The following is a 6,343-nucleotide window of genomic DNA, read 5'->3' on the forward strand; positions in this document are numbered from 1 at the left end:
TACACTATACATACACTTCAACTCTGAGCCTCATCTACGATTGGCCCATCCATAGGGAATCTGCAAACAACCCCAACTTCAAATTGACATAACTTTCAAAGTGTAGCTTCATTTGAGGTGCCGTTTGGACAGGCCACCCTTGGCACTCCTATTGCTACATTTTGCACATTTTGGCATCCACCTTCCACATGCACCATGGCAGAGCTTCCTTGCCTTGGTCAACACATTATGCATACATCTCTGTTGACCTCTGCCTGTCCTTGCCTTTCATAGCTGCTTCCCCATTCCGGCATGCACCTGTGAGCACCCATATACATGCATACATATCTTGTACCATCAACCAAATTCAATTGTACCATCATTGCCCAACCCCTTAGTTGAATATTCAATGTTTAACGAGAAAGATGACTAAAAAAACTAGCAAACTGCAAAACTGATAGACAAAGTGCACAAACCAAAATCCTATTGTATGTATAAAGTCTTATTCGTGGAAAATGTAAATCCTATTTAGGCTGGTTGCCCAACCCCTTCTACCAAAATTTGATGCACTTTTGAAACCAACTCCCTTTCAAAATAAAGCTTGAGATGCACACCATTCACTTGATTCTTGAGAAGACGACCATTCATCCGCATCAATAGATAAGTACCATTGGGAAAAACCTGATGGACCTTGTAAGGCCCTGCCCCTTCTTCTTAAACTTCTTTTGAAAGGTAAAATCCAAATAGCTTCCGTACTTCATCACCAAATCACTCTTCTATATCCGTTTCTCCGGCAAATGTTAGTTGAATTTAGCCACTCCTTTCTCTTGTTGCTTCACATAAAAATCCACAGCCGCTTCCCGATCCATCTTCAAAGCTTCAAGACTTGTGATTTTATCCTGCAAAACATCTTGATGAGACTTGTCAATCTGCCACATACCTTTTAGTACACCTAGCTGCACGTGCACAGGTAGGAGTGCCTCCTTGCCATAAACCAACTCATAAGGAGTAAAGTTTGTAGCCACTTTGTAAGAGGTCCTTTATGCCCACAAACATTTATCAAGGTTAGCTTCCCACTCTTAAAACTGCTTGTATATATACTTGGTAAGCATTTTGACTATTTTTCCATTTGCACTTTCGACAAGACCGTGGCACTGTGGATGATATGGAGATGAAAACTTGTGTTGAATACCGAGCTTTTCCACTAGTGCACGCACTACCTTGCTTTTAAACCCTTGATCCTGATCAGAGATGAGCACCCAAGGCACTCCAAATCGGCAACATATACAATCAAAAACAAATTGAGCAATTGAATTAGCATTTATCTCCTTCAGTGCTTTAGCCTCCACCCACATGGTAAGATAATCAATGGCCACCACAATGTACTTCTTATCACTTGCAAACTTGGGCAAAAAACCAATAGTGTTGACGAAGGAAATTTGGAATGGCGGCCTCTACACCAAAACAAACTCCATTGCGCCACAAGGGAAATGAGATAAGGGCACCACCTAGTCTTGGAAGCGTGGGCTAGGACCGCTACACAAAGACAGACAGAGAGAGAGAGAGAGAGAGAGAGAGAGAGAGAGAGAGAGAGAGAGAGAGAGAGAGATCACTATGAATGAAGCATTAACCTTAGTGTGTGTACAAGGAATGGATGACTTCAAACACTCCCAACACAAATAGTCATGTAGATTACCAAACAACCACTCAAGGATTATCCAAGATCACATCAAGCACTCTCACACACATATAAAAGATTTCTCTTAATTAACATAAGTAAGAGGAGGAGAGGTTACTAGCATGAAACAATTTGCACTCTAGAATGTGCAAGAATAGAGTGAATGAATGAACTTATGGGCTCATGGTGAGTGATACAAAGACTCAATGGGGCTGAGGGAGGCTTTGAAATTACAAAGGGGAAGGCCTCTTTATATAGGAAAGAGAGTGATTAGGAGTGAGGTTAAGATCCAAGTGTAATTTGTACAAATGAAGCTTGATTAGGGACATTCAACCAATGAAGAAGCTCCTTCCAAGTGATTTGTTGACCAATTAGCTCCATCATTACTTGTGTTGTCTTCACTCCTTCCTCCATAGCTTGAGTCCAAGAGCTTCCTTATTTTAAAATGTAAAGAATCTACATAAAATCAATACATATCTAGTAATAATAGAAAGGGGTTGAATGAGAACTTATGAATTACAACAAGATTAAGCATGACTTGAGAGGTGATTAGAAGAGGAATTTTGATGGGCTTTTGAGCTTGAGAGAGAGAGGAGGAAGGAGAGGAGGGTGAGAAGACTAATGGCTGATTTTTAGAGAAGGTCTCAATGTGGAAAAGGAAGGGTGTGTGTGTGTAAAGGTAGAGGGGGTGGTCTCCACCACAGTTGAAAAAACTGGCGTCCGCCATTTTGGCCATATCTCCTAGACCGTAGATGCAAAAATTATAAAACAAATATGGCCAAAATCTCCAGCTCATCAGCTACAACTTTGATGAAGATAACTTTTCTTGGATCGGAGTGGAAGTATTTTTTAAAAATTCAGCAAAATCATGTGTCTGGTTCCTTCGTTTACCAAGTCTTCCACTTGGGTCCCATTTGTTTGAATCATCATATGGCTCCAAAGCCATGATGATATGAGCCACTCATGACCCTTGAATTATGGGTGCATGGCTCCACAACCACATCATATCTTTTCTTTTCACATTTACATATTTTCCCTTTCCTTTACCACTAGGTTCTCCCTCTACCTTTCACCTCCGGTGAACTAGTCAAGAAAAAATTCCTATCAAATCATTTTTTTTTAATTTTTCCAAGAGGTTGTTCTCACTCTTTCTTTTATTGTAAACCTCTAGAAGCAAGGAAAACCAACAAAATATGATAAACAAAAATTTGTGATAGGCTCGGATCATAGCCCCCCCAAACCTGGCTAGGGGTATTTATGCCTCTAGCCTACTTTCTTTGATCTTGAGCTGACCTTATCCTGATGTGATAAGGCTTTAGACGCCATCCATTTGTCCTGGTCTTGTGCACTTTACCATCAATGTCTTGAAGTCTGTAAGAGCCATTTTTGAACTTTTTGGTGACCAAGAACGGGCCTTCCCATCGAAAAAGAAACTTTCCATCCTTACGAGTGTCGAAGCGATTGTCATATCGAAGCACCAGAGATCCCTTTTTGATGTCTTTGGATGCTAGCTTTTTGTTGAACTTTTCTCTGCGCTTCTCTGCTTCTTGAGAATAGTGGTTGATGGCTTCTTCACGATCCAATTGCAGCCTCTCTAGATCCATGATCCTTTGATGTACTTTCTCCTTTTGAGAGCCTACCTGGCTACCCAATATTCGAAGACTTGTTAACTTCACTTCAATGGGCAAAAGCGCCTCCTTTCCATAAACCAAATGAAAGGGTGTGTACCCTAATGTGGTTTTGAAGGAGGTTCTATAGGCCCATAGAGCTCCATTCAGGTGTTTGTCCCAATCTTGGCGCCTGGCATGTACCTGTTTGGTGAGAATTTTGCAAATGATTCCATTTACCTTTTCCACCAAACCATTGCACTGAGGGTAGTAAGGAGTAGAGTGTTGATGCTGAATATTTAGCTTCTTCATGAGTTCTCCTACCAAGTCTGCTCTAAACCCTGGTCCTCTATCAGATAGTATTTCAAGAGGGGTGCCAAACCGGCAACAGATGTGGTCAAAGATGAACTGACTCACATCCTTAGCAGTAATTCTATTGGTCGGCATAGCCTCAGCCCATCTAGTCATGTAGTCTACTCCCATGATGATGTACTCTTTACCTGACTGAGTGCGTGGTAGAGGCCCTATGGCATCAATTCCCCACTTCTCAAAGGGCCCATATACCTTTATTGGGTTCTGAGGTTCAGCTATGAGCCGTCGTGGTCCTGCTTTCTGACATTCATCACATGTTTGACACCAGTATTTGACATCACGATGAAGACTTGGCCAAGTAAACCCAGCTTGTAGAACCTTTCTACTAGTGACGTCGTGTGCAAAGTGTCCTCCGCACATATCATCGTGACAAGCTTTTAAAATCTCTTCAATTTCACTCTTCAAAGGCACTCTCCTAAGCACACCATCCTTACCAAGACAATACAAGTCATCATTTACTATGCGATACCTGGTAGCCTTCCTAGCTAACCATCGCCTTTCCCCTGCATTCAAGTGTTTAGGAGCCTCTCCTTGCTCCAGAATGTGCATAATATCTTCCAAGTCCTCCTTGCCTTGCTGAAGTGGAAGTTTGATGGCCACTGCTCCCACTATTGACTCATTTAACTTTGATGATGCTAGGTGGTCTGCATCCTTGTTCTGGTCTCTTGGCACATGATGTACTTGTGCCTCCCTAAATCTCCTCATAAGAGCTTTGGCTTCTCTCATTTTAGTAGAGAGACGGGCATTTTTGCAATCCCATGTACCTTGCATTTGCCTTACCAAAAGCATGGAGTCACCAAAAGCGTTTAATCTCTTAATTGAATTATCGAGGAACCAACAAAGGCCATGAATTAGAGCATGATATTCTGCTCCATTGTTGGAGTGGACATCTTCTAGAGTGATCCCTTCACCATGGATCCTCTCTCCCAATGGAGATAAGACCACGATGCCTGCAGTTGCCTTATCCTTGGTTCTCTTGTATGCTCCATCAAAGTAGAGGCTATAAGCATTGACCAAAGCCTCTGGAGCTGGAGGTGGTGGAAGTTCCTTTCTCTTCAAATGGAAAACTTTTTCATAGCACTTCTTTGTTAAAATGTCGGCTAAGCATGCTCGAGTTGTTCTTTCAACCTGTATTGTATAATCAAACTCTTGAAGTCGCAACACCCACTTTGCTATTTTGTCAGAGATTTCCATATGTTGTAGTGCATAGGGAAACATATCCTCCACAGTGATAATTACAAACCTCTTCGGCAGCAAGTATGGCTGAAATTTGGTTACCGCAAACATGAGAGCTAACACTAGCTGTTCCATCAGGGTGTAGGCCTTCTCCATGTTTTCCATGAGGCGGCTAGCAAAATACACAGGCCTCATAAAGGATGTTTTTGGATCTTTTTGTAGGAGGGCAGCACCAATGGCCTCTTCTCCCACACTAGGGTTTACAAAGAATGTTTCTTCCCAACAGGGTTGGAGGATTACAGGGAGTGACCCTAATATTTTTTTAATCTCTCTAAAATGCCCATCACTTTCTTCACTCCAAACAAGCGTCTCTTGACGAGTCAGCTGTTGTAGAGGAAATATCACTTGGGAGAGTAAGTGTATGAATCTACTCAAATATCTTAGCTTTTGCAAGAAAGAGATTAATTGTTTGATGGAAGTTGGGGAAGGTAGATTTAGCAATGTTTCTATCTTTTCAGGATCTACCTCGATTCCATCAATGGACACTACATGCCCTAATAGTGTAACCTTGCTTTCCCCAATGTGACATTTGTCCTTGTTTAGTTGTCCACCCAGCTTAGCTAAACGAGTAAATCCTTCATCAATCTTGCCGAGATGCATACTTTTGGAGCTGTAAATACAAAAGTCATCTATGAAAACCCTTATGGACTTACCAAAGTAAGGCTGGAAGACCATGTTCATGAATCGTTGAAAGGTGGCTGGAGCGTTGGTGAGACCAAAAGGCATGACTCGAAATGCAAAACATCCCCATGGTGTGATGAAAGTAGTCTTTTTCTGGTCCTCCTCTGCAATGCGTATTTGAAAGTAGCCAGAGTAGCCATCACACACTGTGTATCTCTCATGGCCTGCTACTTCATTTAGAATCTCATCTTGAAATGGGAGAGGGAAGTGGTCCCTCTTTGTTGCAGCATTTAGTGGCTTGTAATCCACGCACACTCGCCATTTACCATTCTTCTTTGGCCTCACCACTAATGGGGAGACCCATTCTAAATCTTCTATCGGGTATATGAATCCTGCTTCTAAGAGTCTCTTCACCTCAGACAACAGTGCATTTTGTTGCACAAATCCTAAACTTCTTAGTTTTTGTACTACTGGCTTGCTCCCTTCTTTTAGATGGATATGATGCTTCACTGCAGTGACACCTGTAATGTGAGTGTAATCAGAAATAAAAAATGATGCATGCTTCTTGAGAACATTTACATAACCCTCCTTTTCTTCTTCCTTTATATCCTTGGATAACATCTCCTCTAGGCTGGCATCCCACACATTCTCCATTTGGATCCTTGGGTTGTCTTCTGATGAGGTAGTTTCCTTTATGGTGACACCCATGACTTCGAGAGTGCTATCACTCTCTTCACTTGAACTCTCTTCCTCGTCCATGGATGAGGAGCATCCACTTGAGCTCCACTCATCAGCTGACGTTTCTGGTTCAAGGTTCTCTTGTCGCCCATTCTTTAGGTTATAAACCACC

The sequence above is a fragment of the Adiantum capillus-veneris genome, chromosome 30 (genome assembly GCF_014529385.1).
Source record: "Adiantum capillus-veneris isolate H3 chromosome 30, ASM1452938v2, whole genome shotgun sequence".
Classification (NCBI taxonomy): domain Eukaryota; kingdom Viridiplantae; phylum Streptophyta; class Polypodiopsida; order Polypodiales; family Pteridaceae; genus Adiantum; species Adiantum capillus-veneris.